General features: G+C 38.8%; 1 protein-coding gene across 2 annotated transcripts in view; it reads left to right on the top strand.

The window, feature by feature from the left end:
* Positions 1-17,763, top strand: part of PIK3CB (phosphatidylinositol-4,5-bisphosphate 3-kinase catalytic subunit beta) — a 106,547-nt gene that overhangs the window by 35,839 nt on the left and 52,945 nt on the right. For both annotated transcript variants that reach the window (XM_082320853.1, XM_082320854.1), the window contains one exon: positions 7,769-7,888. The gene's annotated coding sequence lies outside the window, so the exon portion shown is untranslated. The remainder of the gene's footprint in view (positions 1-7,768; positions 7,889-17,763) is intronic.

The following is a 17,763-nucleotide window of genomic DNA, read 5'->3' on the forward strand; positions in this document are numbered from 1 at the left end:
ACTAAATAATTGTGATAAGATCTTTGCAGAGCCAAGATGAAGACTCACTGTTTTATTTCTCTGTTTAAAATGCAAATAAATATTCATTTAGTAACTTTTGGGTGGAACCAGTAGGTTTTTTTGCAGTGTTTTTACACCTGTGACATGCTAGTGAGTAGAAAATGAATCAATAATAAAGGCTGTATTCAGGTGTCCTGAATTCTGAGGAAATGCCTCGTCAGCAAGAGCTATGCACCTTAAGTCTTCCAGAGTTTAAGTCAGTCAGAGGGAAATAAGGGAGAAGGACTTAATAAACTTCAGAATGTCTGAAAATGGCCTTGAGCTCATTAAATTAATACAAGATTTCTTTATCAAAAAATGATGGTGTGGAGGTAATTTTGTTCCTTAACAAGTCCTTGTGTTCTGTGTTATGCCCAATAATTAACTTAGCTTCAAAGTAGGCTTTAAAACAAAAGTATGGAGCATAATTGTGGTGTGATACAGGACCAAAGGAACCAGTACTTCACTGACATCTCATAGGTATAGGAATTGCTGCGCTGCTGGCAAGTAATGCCCCCCTCCCCGAGATGTCTGTTTTCAAATACTGCTTTAAATGTAATGAAAATCCATGTAGAACCAAATTTTTTTTTATTGCTTGCAATCTATTTTAGTATTCAGAAAGAGGAATTTTAGTAGTGTGACTACCGAGGGTGCACAGTGATTGCAGACTGGTTGACTGGCAGTTCATTAACTCTTGCAAACATCTCTGTAGTTGTCACAAGGGCTTGTGCAGGGTGGTGGATTTGTTTGCATCTGCCTAAACTACTGCTCAGTGGTTAAGTTGGCTCAGCCTCAAGCCTTTGAGCTTCACACTGTGTGTGTGTGCGCATGTGCATGTGAATATCGGTATGGATTTCTTGGAAGAGGAGCACCACTCTGTGATCACAGCTTCTGATGCTTCACTTCTGTAAGCCAGACTTAGTGAACCAGATTTAGAAAAGCTGCAGCACTGGCCTGGAGGTGTAAGTGATCTGGGAGGAGGTGGGGGAGCTTACGTCTTCACACGGATGAGTCTGTTCAATCTAAACTGTTAATTTCTTTGTCACCAGCTTTGGAGCTACTGAACCAGTTGGGTAATCGCTTGTGCCCTAAACTGGATCGGAACTGGAAATGAGCTGGAAAATGTTACTCATTTGACTTCGTGTTTATGAATCAATATAAAACAAATCTAAGCAGTTGTTTGTGAGTCATCTGAAATCATAAAAACATTGCTGTTTTTATAAAATGGTCGTGTGCAGCCTAGAACTTTGAGCTTTTTGAACTGTAGAGTATCCTCAGATCTAGTACATTCTTCAGCTCAGAATATCTCCTAGGATGTTTTGGTATTCTGCAGTTGTTATAAGTTATCAGCACTAGCAGCCAGCTCTCTCTAATGCTGAGCATGTTTGCAAGGGTTTCTCGTTTACAGAGACTTTGCTGATCTTCATTTCAGCACATTGCTCTCAAATCAGAGAATGATTGGTTGCCTAACAGAACGAGAGAGGAAAAATTTGCCATCTACTAGAGTCTTTTTTTGTTAAGCTTCATTCACAGTGAGGTATTCCCCTTCTGCTTTACCCAGAGGCATTTCTTTTGAAGGTGGCAGAGCAGAAGAAAAATGGTTGAATAATTCTGGGAAAATAAAAATAGGTTATTTTTGTTTAGGTGTGTGTTTGTTGATCCTAAATCATGCAGGTGATGCCTTGCCATCTGGAAGTATCTGTTCTTTGCTCCTTTAGTTGAAGGTCCTTCATTTTCCAGTGCCAATAAGAACCCTAAGTCTTTTGCTCTTTTGTTGACTTCATATTAAGGACAAAAGACTGTCATTTGCCTCACAACTTCAACGATACTGAGTTCTAAACTACAGTGAGCAGGAGGATTACTGGGTTACTTAACCCTGAACACCATCAGGATATATCACTGTGAAAGAGGGATTCCCTGCCCCCCCCCCCCCCCCCCCCCCGAAATTAAATTAAAATGTCAGTAACTGACACCCTGTTAGAAATCAGTATTTTCAAAATAAAGAGTTGATGAAAACTTTCAGTTTTAAACTGAAAGGAATTCAGCAGTGGGCGTAACCAAGTTTAAAAAAAAAAAATCTGATTTATTGCAAAGCATATTAGTATGTGCTTGTGTGAGTATAAATTTCTTTTAAACAAGCCTGTTGGACACTGAAGGGGATTTCAGAAGTGAGCCATAGCTTAGTGAGACTGGCTCTCTGGGTAGAGTGAACATGGCATCGTTAGAGGGTGATTCATAGCAGTCGAGTACAGAGCTCCTGCTCTGAATCACCCACTGGATAAATGTAATTATGATATCGAGTTCTTCGTAATGAAGACATGTGACTGAATTTAGCTTCAAATCATGTTTCTAACTGTTATCCATTTAACTTAAAGAATAACACTGACCCACATTTTTTAGTTATTCATGAAAATGCTTTGTGGTCTTTGTTTTGTCTGACTTAAGGAGAAAGAAAGGCCGTAAACTGACTTGTAGTTCTGACATAGATCTCTTTTTTGCAACTCGTTTGGGTTAGAGCTTGGTATTCTGCAGTTTCTGTCACTGTTTTGGGGTTTTTTTGGGTTTTTTGGTTTGCTTGGGGTTTTTTTGTCTGTGGGTATTTTTACGTGATGAGAGCTTGTAGCTATATGCCTGTTTTGTTTTGGTTAAAAAGATTTTGTATGAGATGGGTGGGTTTCATACAGCAGTTGTTCTGTGTTTTGAAGTGACACATTTCAGAAAAGGTTGAGGCTTGCTTTTTTAAAAGATATTATTGTTTTTTGACCAACCACCACCACCTGTGAAAGTAGAACACAAGGAAGAACAGTGCTGTGTGTCTAACAGTACACTGTCCATTATCAATAAAAAAATTTGTCTCTTGATATTAGTGCAGAGGTAAGTGACACCTTTAAAAGGTCAAAACTGGCCTCTGCCATTGAAGAGGCTATGGGCACTGCATAATTTGGATGACGCTTATGTACAGTTCTACTGTTTGGATCAGTCTGCATGGAACTCTGCAATATATAGGAAATATTTTTTTCAGATTCAGGCTTTAAGTTGCATTTTCAACATTTGCACTAAGATGTGCAGTATGTGGAAGCTGGAAGTTGCTGTGATTTAGCCAAATGTGTACTGCTGCAAGTTCTTCTTTTTCTCACTGTTTTAATTCCTGAACTTGGGTTGTAATGGCTTAATTACTGATAGTGAAAGTTCTTGAAGAATTTTGTGCCTATTATTGTTGAAACCTAGGACTGAAGAAGGAGGGAAAAGAATGTTGCTTTATATTTCTCAGTATTCTTTTCATTTGAATATATTTAGTGTGGTTACTGATGGTTAATCTTCTTCTTGTCTCAGACTCGGTGAAATGATGAGTTTCTTCCTTGCCGAGTGGATGCTACAGCAGCTAATTCAGTTTGACATTCACTTGTCCGATCTTTGGTGCTATTGAGAGCATGAAATGCATGAGACAGCTTTGAGATAGCTGAAGATGTGAACCAAAAGCAATAAAATGCCCTAGCTATACTTTTCTCTATGTATCGCTGTCCAAAACATCTGCTAGTGCTCTGAGCACTGGTCCTGATGCCTTCCTCAGTGCACTCTTCCAGAGTAGGAGATTCATTTGCAGAGAGGAAGATACTCAAGAAACTGCTATATCATGTCATTCAACCCACTCAGAGTTCCTTATCCTAAAGCAAACCCAGAGTATCCTCTCTAACAAACGGTGTCTTTGTGTGCTCTGGCAGAATTCACAGAGGAGCCTGTCTGATAGGTCTAGAAATTGTTAGAGAGTAGAAGACCATAGGGCCACAATTAGCTGAGTATTTTCTATGTGGCATTTTCTATTGCTTATGAATGAGTGTTTTTCTTTTTCTTTTTTTTTTTCTTTTTGTGGAAGTGGCCTACTTCCCTGGCTTATAATTGTTTCTGTTTTGCATTAGATGTCACACAGGAGTTTTAGGCAAAAGTTTCTTGTGCATTTTCCCCCTTTCTTCCCTTGTGGTACAATTTTTTTTGTCGTACATTCATAAGCGTTTCTGTGAACATCAAGAAGTATAGAGGGTAGTTATAGAACTGCAGAAAGTTTTACTGTATTGTCACAGGCATTTTGATGGCCACCACACAATTTTATGACTCCTGAATTATTTCATAAGATTGTTAATGTTTTTTTCTAAACCAGTTATGACTTGCATAAAAACAGTATTTGTTTAATAAAGGTGTAATGAAGGGATTCACAAAAATGATTATTTCCCAAAATACAACTTCTCATGCAGAAGTTGCAGGCTGAAATGGAATAGGATTCCTGTTAGGTCCCTGGTGGTACCAGGGTGTGGACCCAAGGGCAAGCGCCCAGGGTGGTTTTGTGTTGTGTTTTTGGCTGAGCTCACAGTCAGCAGGGACCCATGAAGGAGGCCCTGCTGGTAACATCCAGGTGACAGTTCTATTTTCCCCGCATTCCCCAGGGAGATGCAGTGAGGAAAAGGTGTGTGCTCATCAGAGAGGCCAGTTTGTGTTCACTGCTTGAGGCAGTTGCTTCAAGCCCTTTTGATCTTTACTCTGTTCCCAGAGATTATACTTACAGAATAATAGAATTGTTTGGGTTGGAAAAGACCCTTAAGATCATCAAGTCCAACCATTAGCCTAGCACTGCCAACTCCACCACTAAACCATGCTCCTAAGCACCACATCTACCTGTCTTTTAAATACCTTCAGGGATGGGGACTCAAGCACTTCCCTTGCATGTTTTCTTATGTAGCTGGAGTTCTCGCTAGCTGTTTATGGTAGTTAAAAGGCCAGCAGAGTTTGTACCTTGATCTGTTAGGTAATATAGTCACCAGCCTTTGAAAAATTTTCCACTTGTGCTTTGAGGGTACAAAGTGTGCTGGCATATGAAAGGTTGACCATGATGTGATCTGCAGTTATGCTGATAACCATCTCTCATAACCTCTGTTCTGCTGGTCTGAAAAATGAGAAGGGTTGGTTAGCTAGAAAAATAAAGCTGTGCACTGTGATCCTGTAATGAAGGACTTGTTTCTAGTGCTTGAATATAGTAGCGGGTAGTTTGTATGCATCAGAAATGTTTTAAGGTCTGGAGGGCTGGCCGTTCCCCTGGCTATCCTCAGTGTACAGCTGGTTGCAGAAGACCAGCAGGAAGCCTGTTGTCAGTGTCGTGTCTGAATTGCAGTGGAGATGCAAACTACTGTGAGAATAGAGGGGAAAAAGGACAGAGAGCTGTAGGGAAGCGAGCAGAAATCGAGCAAGCAAGAGACTGTGGAGAGCGCAGGAGTTGATAAACTGTAACAGGAGCTATTCACAATGTACTGGCTTGTTAAATGTGTACAGTTTATGGACCCTAGGTATTTTCTGGGCTTTATGCATGTGCCTAACCCTCAGATTGGATGCCAGTGCATTGACTGCTGTGCTAATACAGATTTCTTTTATTTCTCACCAAATTCTGAATAAGGCATGAGGAGCATTAGCTCTCCTTGCCTCACCAGTGTCTTAGATATGAATACAGTGCAGGAGGTTGACTCTGTGTAAGATGGGAATGATTTGAAGCATCATAGGAGCCAAGCAGCCATCTCCCATTCCAGGTCACGGTTTGCACTATGTGATACGAAAAGAAAGGACAGTAGAAGGCTTGGAGCAGGAACTGCAGTACTAATATGACTGCCGGCTTTCTCTTCTGGTACTTGAGTTCTTTCACAAAATGCATTTTATTTTTTCTAGTCCAGCGTTGTTTGGTTTTCTTTTTTTTTCAAATGCATTCTTGGTCAAGAAATCTGACAACACATCTGTGTTACACATTGTTCCCATTTATGAACTTAATAAAATGGGTAGATAGTATGGTATAGGGAAGCAATAAGGTCACAGTTTTTTCACAGTGTATCAGTGCTGATACTAGAAAACTACTATTGTGTCTTTTGCCTGTAATTCCCACATTGCATTTGGGAGGCTTCTCTGTGGCTTGCCAACCTCTATGGAAGCAGTTGTTGTTGTTTGGGCAAATTTATATCGTATATACCAGCAGTGGCATATATGCAATTTCAGAACACCGTTCTTTGCTATGTTGGTGCTGGTAGGGTTCCCATGAAAGGTTTCCTATGAATGGTGTGTTAGGCTCCCACCATCTGATTTGTCATCACGTGACTAGTTAGCCAGAGACCTCTAGAAGGTTGGGAGATCCAATTTTTAGTTAAAATAACATCCTGCTTCTGCCCCAGGGTATGGTACTTCAGACATATGCTGTGTCTCCCCCCCCGCCCTTTGAAGGGCGACAGATCATGAAAGATTGCTTCCTCAGGTGAAAGTTCTGGAAGTAATCACTATTTATCTTGTATCTACAGTATGATGGATTTCACACCCCCTCCCAAGCTCCTGCCTTCTGGCCACTAGCTTTTGATTCTGATTTTTCTGACTCCATAAACACTAATATCGACATGACTGTAAAATATTAATGCCAGACTGGTACTTTAGCATTGGTTATAAGAGATTCACACTGTTCCTTTGTCCTTGGAATTTCTAAATCATGTAAGGCTGCCTTCATTTTTTTCTAGTCTTCCTTTTTGGTTGTTGCCTGCTGTAGGCTCCTAGGCTTTAATCATAAAAAGTTTCTGGACTAGTTTGTACCTTTATGCACCACAAGGTTATTTTCAGAAGGTTGGGCATGGAGCAGTAACTTAATTTTTTCAGACTTAAGCAAATGGAGCAGCAACTATTTTTCCCTCAGAGCCACTGAAGAAACTAAGTTGCTTCACAGTGCTCTATATGCTGATCCCTAGAGAGGTTCTGCTCTGCGTGGGACAGAGGGAATGACAGCCCTTGTTCCTGATCACTATACTGCATTGAGTTCCTTCAAGCACAGCATGGACCACTTGGTGTGTTTTAGAAAAAGAATTGTTTATGGGAGGAGGAGTATAGTTACAAGCCTTGTGTTTTGTGGCTTGGCCTACAAACCTGTAGATAATATCAGTGCAAGCTGATAGCACTGCTTTGTTCTCAAGGGGTTTAAATTTTTTTTTGTTTATTTCACTTTGCTGAGAGCCTGGTTTGCAAGGTGGAGCTGAATGGAGATGATGGTTTGGCTCTGTGGAGAGACTTTGTCCTGTATGTCTGCAGGATGTTGGTAAGAGGAGACCTATTGAACTTTTCTCCTGCTGTTTCACGAGTTGAAATGTGAATAGGAAGATGGGATCACTTGTGTCATCAACTCAAATTCTCCACAACAGAACTACAGATGATGTTACGATTTTTTTTTTTTTTTTTTTTTTTAAAAAGGCAAAAAACAGCTTACAGCCAAGTGTAAAACAGCAGATGTGGTTAGGAGGGTGTTCTTTTGTCTTTAATTGCAATGGACATCTGTTGATCTGATCCAAATTGAGTGTACAAAAATTTAAAAATATTTGTAGCAGCTAGAAAAGTTTTTGACTATGCAATTCATGACTATGATACCATAGTCTATATGACTATGATACCTATATGGCTATGATACCTATATTGTTAGAATAAATGACGTCTGCATATTTTTTCCTTTCTGTTTTTCTTTCTGGTAACCCAGTGTTTGAGGATTTGACATTCATTTAATTGTTAGATTGTGTAATATGAATATGGTACTGTAGTATTCGAAGAGAATGAAAATGTGTCGTTAATTAGATATTTCTGCACAAAAAGTTTATGGAGCTATTAAACCAACTATAAATTGCTGATTTTCTCATTTGTTTAATTACATTATGTTGTGTTTTGCCTTTTTTAGGTTACATTTAGGTCATCTTGTGGAACCTTCCGAGAAAACAAGGGTAATAGTAAGAAAATGATGTTTAATAAAAGTATCTTCACTACACAGTCAGACTGAAACAGGAGCAGGTTCTCTGGAGTAAGTATTACAGTGTTTTGTTTCGTTTTTGTTTTTTTTTTTTTTTTTTTTTTTTTTGCTTGTGAAGTCAGTAGCATGGTTATTAGGCTATTATTGTATTTAACTTTGTTATAGTTGCATTAAAAAATATAAATCAGTGACTTTATACTCATTTCAGTTGATCAGATGGTAATGGATACTCTTTTAGACCCTTATCAAAGCATCTCCCATCTTGGAAGCACTTGTGTCTTATGAAATTTAGATGGGCCTCAGATTTTTCTCTTGGCTCCTGTGTATTCTGGGTATGGTTTTGAGCAGGAAGTGGCCTAGTATAGATGCAATTACATATAACCCTGGCAAAAGTTAAAGCCCTGTCTGTATCTTCCAGGGAATTTGAAAATATAATTGTTTTTTTGGCTGTAACTTTTCACTCCTGGCAGTTTCTGTGGGACTTCGATATTTTCGTTGTCTGTATTTTAGTATTTGTCTTGTATCGCAGTTCCATCATCTATCAAACTAGCATAAATCTTCAATTTATGGATCTCAGATATGTCTTTTCTTCACTGTTTCTAGTTAACGTCTAGCTTTTGTGAATTCTAGGCTGAGACACATGTGTCTCATGATACAAGAAGCTTAGCTACCTGACTCAGGGACTGTGGATTGCACCTTTTGGTACTAGATACCTGAACATTTATATACTTATACAATATAATTCTTAATTTCTGTGTGCTTCACTTGCTTGAGATGGGAAGTGTAATAATTTTTCTGTCACCTTGTTTGCATCAGATTGTAAGATGTGTAAACATATTCTTGTAGAGGTTAGAAACTGGGAAAAATCTGCATAATTTTCTGTCTGATGCAGATTTTCCTCATGCTATGTGAATGTAATTCTGCAGGAGTCATTGGAAATACACTTGAACGCAGAGTTAGGAATGAAAAATATCTGGCCATTACAACTGAAGGGGGGTGGAAAATGGTTTTAGTTTACAACAAGTATATTTTGGCATATTGCTTTGTTGCCAAGAGGAAATGACTCTTTTTAGCTTCTTCTTTAAAAAAGGGATGTGTACATGGTGTCATAATCTGGGTAGAAAAATGTCTGTGAAACCTAGTCAGGCAAGCTAAACTTTTCCTACTTGGTATTTTTTCCAAAGTGTTTTTAACTGGCAGAATAACACATTTGGATTGATAACTTTTTTTTTTAAAGGCAGGAAATAAATTATTATAAAATTTCAATTAAACATGAAATTAAAGAGGTTGATGTGCGTGTTAGTTCCCTTTCTGTACGTACTTGAAGCAAATGCTACAATTTTAAGTCAGCATGTGTAAATTTGTATTAGTACCTGATCTAGGCCATATGTCAAGTGACTGGTAAACATAGCCATGAAAGGTTCTTGTAGCACCTGATACTTGAATTCTGGCCTCTGAAGTTTTCAGAAACTGTGTTGTACGAAGTTATTTGTCTTTTATTGACTTACTAGACACAGTAGTAGAAATACAGGCACCTGTCACAATGTCCAAATAAAATAATACCTATTTGCTGCTTTCACATTTATTTTGACAAGTTAATTCTTGACTCCGGCAATCAAGTTACTGAAACAGATGGGCAATAAAGTTGAAGCTGAGCTCTGCAAACAAATAAAATGAAAAATGTCCACTGGAGACAGCTTTAGTCATTTTAAATCACTGTATACAGGCTTATACCAGGCACAAAACTCACTCGTGTTTAGTAGCCAGTAAACTTGTGTTTCCTGCCCACCCCCCCCTTTTTTTAAGGGCCTTAGAGAATTCAGATGTTATAACCTAAAATTGATTCTAATTTGTCCTTTTGGGGGAAATATTTTTAAACCCTATTTTGTTTGTTTTGATTGGACATTTGTGTATGTTTGTACATATTTCAGTCATCACAGAGTTGTTTGCAATTGGAATCCTTCATTAAGGTCCTAAAAACAGTAAAATAAAGTCTGAGTAGTGCCTGTATTCACAGATGAAAAGCCAGATGAAGTTCTCATGAAGTCTTAAAAGAACCCTACGCACCAGTCTGGGTGCTAAAGGCAGCTCCTAAAGCCTCTGAGGTAGCAAGCAGCTTTTCTGGGAGTCCGTAGGTTGAGTGCGAGTCAGCAATGCGCCCTTGCGGCGGCGAAGACGAACCACACGGCAGCAGGGCAGCCAGCCGGTCACGGGAAAGGGTTGTGCCCCTCCGCTCAGCCCCTCTGAAGCTGCATCCAGAACACCGCCTCCGGTTCGAGGCCCTCCAGAAGAAGAGGGATGTTCACAAACTAGAGAGAGGCCAGCGGAGGGCTGCTGCTGAGGTGATCGGGGGCTGCAGCATGTGATATTCGAGGTGGGGGGTGTGCATGACCTTTGTTTGGAGAAGACAAGAAGAGAAAGATCTTTACTGGAGTTTTCCACCGCCTGAAGAAGGATTATAGAGAAGGTGTGGCCAGATGTCTGAGAGGTGGAGGGAAAGACAGAATGCAAGTGGCAGAATGCACAAGTTGCAACAAAAGAAATTCCAATTGAACGTGAGGAAAGAAATTTCACTGTGAGGGTGGTTAAGCAGTGGAGTGGGTTGCTCATGGAGACTGTGGAGCCTCCATCCGTGGAGACTTTCAAAATTAACTGTGAAAACTCCTAAGCACCATGCTTTAACTTCAGTGTTGAAACTAATATTGGGACCAGGTGAGTGCCAGAGGTCCCTTCCAACCTAAATTAGTCTGTGATTCTTAGATAATCTTAATTATTTTTGGTCTTTATGATGAATGGCCAGGACTACTTTTGGCTTTATTACCATTAACTTCATGACAAAAGTATTGATTGTGTGTGATTTTTAGGATTATTCTTTTCTACCAAATGGCATTATATTTCAAGTTGTCTTTATAAATAAGTGTCATGAATGAGATGCATACAATACATCTGAATATTTGCATTAGACTTGAATTGTTGGATTTCTTTCAACTCTTGTTCAGCATTGAATAGTCCTGTTCATGTAACAAATGTCTATGACCAGCCACCTCTGAATCTGTGTAGTGGGTGACGTTGAAGCTGGTGTTGGAAGAAAACTAACTGCAGAAATCCAGGCCAGATTGCTCTATGTAAGAAACTGACCCAAACAGGAAGAATGTCTAGTCTGATGAAGCATGTAAATTTTTTTTTTTTTTTTTTTTCCCCCTTAAAGGGCATCTTTCTGACTTTTAGTATCCATGGCATCTCTGCATATGAGACTTAAGCACAGTCTGCTTACGTGATAGCTCTGTGTTTTGATCTATGTGCCCTCCTTTTAGGAGAAAATTTCACTCCTAATTAATTTTCCACTTTATAATTATTTCACTTTTTTACCTCTCTTTCTAGATGCATACAATCTGTCTGCTTGAGAATAACCCTCTTTCCTAGAGGTTTTGATTGAAATATCAGAAATAATTGAAAAGTGAATCTTCTAGTCCCTGTGTGAAGAGGTATCTATATATAGGAAAACCTCAATTTCTGATCTTAACTTTTTTATGGTAGAAAGTCATCTAGCTCATAATTTGGAGATGTAACGTTTTAATAGCTGAAGGAAACAGTTGTCTACTGGTGATATTTGATGGTCTAGGTCCCTTTGTACAATTCGAAAGGAGAGGAAATATTAACCATTTATATATTTAAATGTCTTGTAAGTGGAATGTCTACTCCTCCTTTCCTCCCTGTTTACAGTGGAACAAGTAATGACTCTGAGTGGTAGAACAGGAAAGAAAAATACCAGAGAGCAGAACTAGTGCAGATTTAATATTTCCTAGTTGTTTTGTTAGACTATTAAGAATTCTTGTACAATTCTTGTATAGTAATGGAGGGCAGGGACCTTACAGTTCACTTAGTACAATAAATCAATAAAAGCACAACTCCAGGTAATTAATGGATCTTTTCAGATTCATGACAGACACATTACATAGTCTTTTGAATAATAGCTTGGGCTGTTATAAAGCCAGACCTTTAGGCTGTAGTTTTACCTACATTTTTTAAAATGAACTTAAGAACTGTAAAGTGGCAAGCCAGCCCTGGGGCTGGAAGAAACTGTCACTCTTCTTCCATCTTGTGTCTGTTTACATGCTTGCTGGCTCAGGCAGTTATGCAGCTTTGTAGGAAACTGTCTGACTCACCTGTGTTAAAATGACATCTTTGTTCTGGGTTAAGGTTCCCCCGTGTTAAGGTTTGGCTCTTTCTCCTCCTTTCCCCTTCAGTCTGACTGTCCAGTCCTCTTTCCTCCCTTGTGCCAGCTCCATTCACCTTTTTTATTAAGCTTGATTTTTTTTTTTTTGTTTAAAATATCTATGTGAGCATCCCATCATTTAAATGTTTAGTAGAATCTTTTTTTAATATTAGAACTCAACATATCCTAACATTTTATGCTAACCTTCCCCTGGTACTCCAGTGATCTGGATTATCAAAAGCAAATTACCTAGATTGTGAACTAACCAGCTCTAATCTTCTCCCAAATCTTTAGTCTCATCTTACTGTCCTGGAGCATTCTGTACAGAATGCATTGGTCTTCATGTCAGGTCCCACTCTGCCTGCTGCTGTTCAAAACTTACTAAAATCTCTAAGAGAGCTGTTTACAAATTTTCCTAAAGGTGAATGTACCAGATATGTTCTCACAGCCCAATTGACATAGAATATTGAATTATTTGACTGGGCTTTTTGCTTCATTTGAGCTTTTCTCCTTCTTGTCTCCCTGACTCTGTTTGTCAAGGTGTCAAATTAACTGTTGTTTGTATGATAGTGCTTTTCTAATCTGTTGTCTTCTTCCATTTCTTTATATTCCCTCTCATCTTGACCATGCAGAACTGGATTCCAGTGAGCTGAAAGGGGATGTTTTCTTACAGTGGCCCCAGCTTCAGTGTGATCTTGTGATCAAATGCTTCTAAAGACAGTTTCAGAGAGTAGCATTTAAATACAGAAGTTTTTCTTCTCCCTGGAACTCACTTTAACTGTACAATACAAAAAGATGTCCTGAAATTCCTTATTTTTATATATGTATTTTAATGTATCTGTATAGTGGTTTCAAGATAGAGCAAAGGATAGTTGTGAATTAGCTGTGAGAAGCTGTTATGTTACTTTTGTATTTTGTGTTCATTATGAGTGATGTGCTGCCTGTGAATTGTCTGAAGTCTGTCAGAAGCCTGGGACTTCAGTTTTATTCATTTGTTTGGTTCATCATGAATAATCTTTGGAGGGAGCAGGAACTGTGTTTACTTGCCTGAGTATAAAGTAATGAGGAGTAAGATTTTCATTTTATCCTCATTGTTCAAACCAGTTCTGTTAAGTCTTTCAAGTCTGGAATACAATTTTAATACTGTTGTTCTCTACCTGTAGACTTAGTTTCGCAGGAAAAATTTTCTGAGGACAATAATCTCATTTACAGCTAGTTTTAAAATTGTACTTTCATTGAATCATAGAATAATTTCCATAAGAAGAGATGACCAGAGGTAATCTAATCTAACCATCTATTCAAATCAAGTTGCTTAAAATGAGATTAAATTTTAATTTGAAATCAGTTAACATGTTTTCATTTTTTCATATCTCTAAGTCCCATTGAAGTCAATTGCAAATTCAGATGCTCAGCATTTCTTGAAAACTGGGCCACTTTTATTTAGAGGCATTAATATCAAAGTAGAAACTCCATTCATTGTGGTTTTAAAATCCTGGGTTTAGTTTTTAAAACTTAGTGTGTAATTCTATGGGTACAGCAGAGGAATAAATCTACAGAAGATGAACAGGCAAAATAATCAGGGACCATGGGAAAAAACCAATTAAATTATCTTTATTTGTGGAAAATTAGTTATAATTCATGAGGTGAATGAGAGAATCTAGACTTGAATAGCTGGGAGACCACTCTTGGTACCATTCTGAGCACCATGAGGGAATGATATTTAAATAAGGTTTTTCATGTTTTCTATACATAGATATTTTTAGAAAACTAAATGGTGATATTTTTATTCTGATTTCTGGAGGAATCCTGACTAAATGAACACTTAATTTTCCATTCCATAGGGCCAGCTCATGTGGCAGTTGAACTAAACCGCTGGGAAATATTTATAGTACCACATGATCTTTAAAAATAACTTCCCAGACTACACTGTAGATGTCTTGAATTCTTAAAATCTTTGCTGTTGTGGATAGATAACCATGACATTCCTGGAGTGGAAAAATCTTAGCTTTGCTGATTTAGGCATTTGTATTTATAATCAAGTTGTTTGTATTTACTTTTTAAATTTGTAAGCAGTTTAGATTGAAATTCACCTATGCAGCTGTAGAAGGCCAGAACCTTGAGTGGGTTCACTCGTTAGGGCAAAATAGGAATTTCAGTGGCATGGTATGAAATAACATACAGAATAAACTTTGTCAGTGCCTTAGATCCCATCTTTAAAAGAGGGTGACTGTTGATCCCGTGTGAACTGTGAGGTCTAGTGAACAGAAAATACAGTTCTTAGTAGTACATGCGTTGCTTAGCATAGATGCTTTCTCCTGTCACATTAAACCTCTAAACAAAACCTAGGTTGCAATTCCATGTAACACCTAATTTCATCCTTGTGGCTAATGCTGGAGGGTAACTACAGTGTTCTCACCCCACCCTTGCTTCAGATACTTGTCACAGGGTAAGGCAGGTCCTTTCTCAAGCTGATGGAAAACTAGTAATGTTTGTTTTTATTGTTTTTCCGTTGTGTGCCTAGGGAGGTGGGGGACAGCCAAGAAGGGGGAAAAGCATAATCAGCGCTGCTTCTGACTGTAGGCTGCCCTCAAAGTGAGCTACACGTAAGGTGAAACTGCATGCGGGAAACAGTGACTTATGAGAGTTGAGCTAGTGTCTGCAGCGATCCTGTTATAATCAGTATAAGTACAGTGGAAGTCAGCAAAATGGGAGTCCCATGCAACACAAACTGCTGCCAGTGCATTGACTGCAGAACAGTCGTCTTGGACCTGTAAGCTCGTAGGCTGTGGCAGCAGCTGTGAATTTGTTACAATTTTAGGAATAGAAGAGAATGTAGTTCTACAGAGCCGTAAACTGGCACACTCATCTAATGTATATATGTGACTTCAGAGTCCTCAGAAGAAATCAGAATTTTTTCAAATATAAAGGAGGAATTTTTCCTTTGATTTTTCTTTTTTATAAATGCCTTCTAAGTTTCATAGGACATAAACCTTCCTGCATATTCTGACCCCTTTTCCAGCTTTGCTGCTAGATTCTTTTCCCTTATTTGTTCTCAAATATTTCCTTTATAGCTTGCTCATCTTTTTATAGTACTAGATGTTTACGTAGTTAGAAAAACGATTACAATGATTGTATTGTGCAAGTGCTTAGTGTTTCTCCTACTTAGACTATGTGATATGCTGCTGCTGTTTCCTAGAAAATTACTGTGGTCAGATTGTCATCTAGTCTGTTCTGGACAGTAAGATATTGTTTAAACACTGGTCTTGTGTGTCTGGATAGGGTGGCCCTTTTCAACTGCTTTCACTGCTGCAAGATTTTCTTTTTTTTTTTAGCCCCTTGACTGCCACATGACAGAGCAAGCAGTAGATAAAAAGCTGTATTGATCACAGTGATAATCATCTTGAATGTGGTGCGTAACAGTGGTAATAACTTATTATATAAAGCAAAAATCTGGATAAGCAGAGTGCTCTTAGCTTTTGCATAATCAAAACAAACTACTTTCTCATATTTGTCCTTTATGTAAACAGAAAAATGCACCTCAAAAGGATGAGTGTTAGGGGATTTGTGGTGAGTTCATAAGTAAAGGAGAATTTCTAACTTAATGACATAGTGTGAAATTTCATAATTGGTGCATTCTTCAAAATGTTGGTTTCAGAAGAACTTAGCTGATACAGATTAATGTTGGGTGTTGATAACAATCCATGTGGGTTTGTGAATACTTTTTAATGTCTAGGTCTTTTGTTGATATGATAAACTATTTTCAAAGGAAAGTTCATCGGATTGTTACGACATGTCCAATTTTTTGCAGTGCGTCCAGACAGGCTCGCTGTTTCTGACCATGCTCCTGTTCAGCTCTTAATTTCAGGATAACCTTATGAAATTTCTCCCACACTTTGCTTTGTCCTTCATATCTTCTTGGTCGGCACTGTTCTGTGTCAGATATTTGCACTTCCTGGATTTAATTCCTTTACATGAACAAGTTAACTGCTTGATGCAGGTAAAACTGAGTTCACCAACTCTTACAGCAGTGGTGTGAAGCCTTTGCAGCTGGGTGGTCCTCGGCTCTCAGTGCTGTCTTGTCCTGAAGTAGTCATGATGGAACTGAGTTTCCCACAAAGTGGTCTTGCCTGCCTTCTCAGCAAAATGGGATTAGCTTCTGAGTGGATGGCTTAGTAAGGGAACACAATCCCAACTTGTAACCACAGCTTCTGAAACTCTACTGATGCTTTAGTCTAAAAGAGAAGTCTTGTGACTCTTGGGGATGTTCCGAATGCCTGGGTTTTGTTAATTGATATAATGTAATGTTCCAGTGGTTTTGCTGGTGACTGACACTTGCTGGAAGTGTTGCCTGCATTGTTTTTACAGGCTGCTTTTGTACCTGCACTGTATAGCCCAGGTAAGCATGGTTCTAGTTCCATGTTTCGGTTAGAGGAAAAATGAATGGGCTGCAATTCACAGAAAAACATATGTAGCTTACTTTTGACTGTCATCTTTCCTGAAATCCTTCTAGGAATCAATGAAGAAGCAGCCTGCTTCTGGTAGCTCTCTTTTTTGTTTGTTTGGTTTTTTTTCCTTTTTTCCTTTTCTAGTGGTCTCTTTGGTTAGATGATGAGATATACTTTTGTTGCGGGGCAGGAGGGAAGCTACAAGGTCTCTTGGCTTCTGCAATAAGGTTGTTAGCACTATAGCGAATTCTTCTGTCTGCCTAGAGATGTTAAGTCCTTGAAAAAACAGAACAAGCCCCCCGCCTCCCCAAGCCCCACAACAAAATAAGAACAACAATGAAGAACCCTGCGCCTGGGAAAACATAGCTGTTCTCAGTAGCTGTTCAGGGACTGTGGTCTGTTGGATGGTCTCTCCTGCTTAAAATGTCTGATTATCTTGTGATCATGGTCACAATACAGAGGAAAGACAAAAAATTAAATTCTGTAACTTTCATGTTGATTTCACAGAGGAAATTCTCACCCTCTGCAGGAATCCATAATGAAGAAAAAAATAGCTTACATTGCTTCTATGGTGAAACAGACAGTCGCCAACAGACAGTCCAGTCTGCTGGTGAAGCAGTGTCGAGACAAGGGAATGTTTATGGAAGGCATCAGTGATGTAAATCTACATAACTTACTGTATGGTTCACTAGATTCCTCCCTTCCCTTTTACCTAGCTGGAACTGCGTTAACGTGAAGTATTCATTTTGCTTTAGGCATTTAGAATTTTAATTGTCTTTTACTTGGGAATTCTTTCTCCCCGTTGAAAGCAAATGAAACTGTTATTTCATGTGTTGCTTAAGTTGCTCAAAATCTGGGCTGCTGTCAGAAGGGATGGTCCTGCCTTGTTCCTAGCTAAGTGCTACCACCACCTTCTTTCTGTGTTCATGCAGCGTGCCTGCTTAGAAAGCTGTTTTGAGTGAAAACTAACGTTAAAGAAGAGAAATACCTAAAATCTTGGTTGGATCAGTGCTCTGATCTTGCTGACAGGAAGGGCAGTATGATCTTCTATCAGTTTTAGCCAGTTGTAAAACTGCATCTTGAGGCCATAGTTACCTGAAGCGGTATGATGCAATCTGGAGGCTTGCTGATCATGAAAAGAGAAGATTCTACTTCCATTCTTCTCCTTTCAGAGGCTCTGGCACTCTTTAGATCCTTCTGTGTCTTGATTCAACTAGATAATGTGAAAGAAAACTACTCATTGATTCCACCTGGATGATTAGCTG

This window comes from Platalea leucorodia, assembly GCF_965183815.1.
Source record: "Platalea leucorodia genome assembly, chromosome: 8".
Classification (NCBI taxonomy): domain Eukaryota; kingdom Metazoa; phylum Chordata; class Aves; order Pelecaniformes; family Threskiornithidae; genus Platalea; species Platalea leucorodia.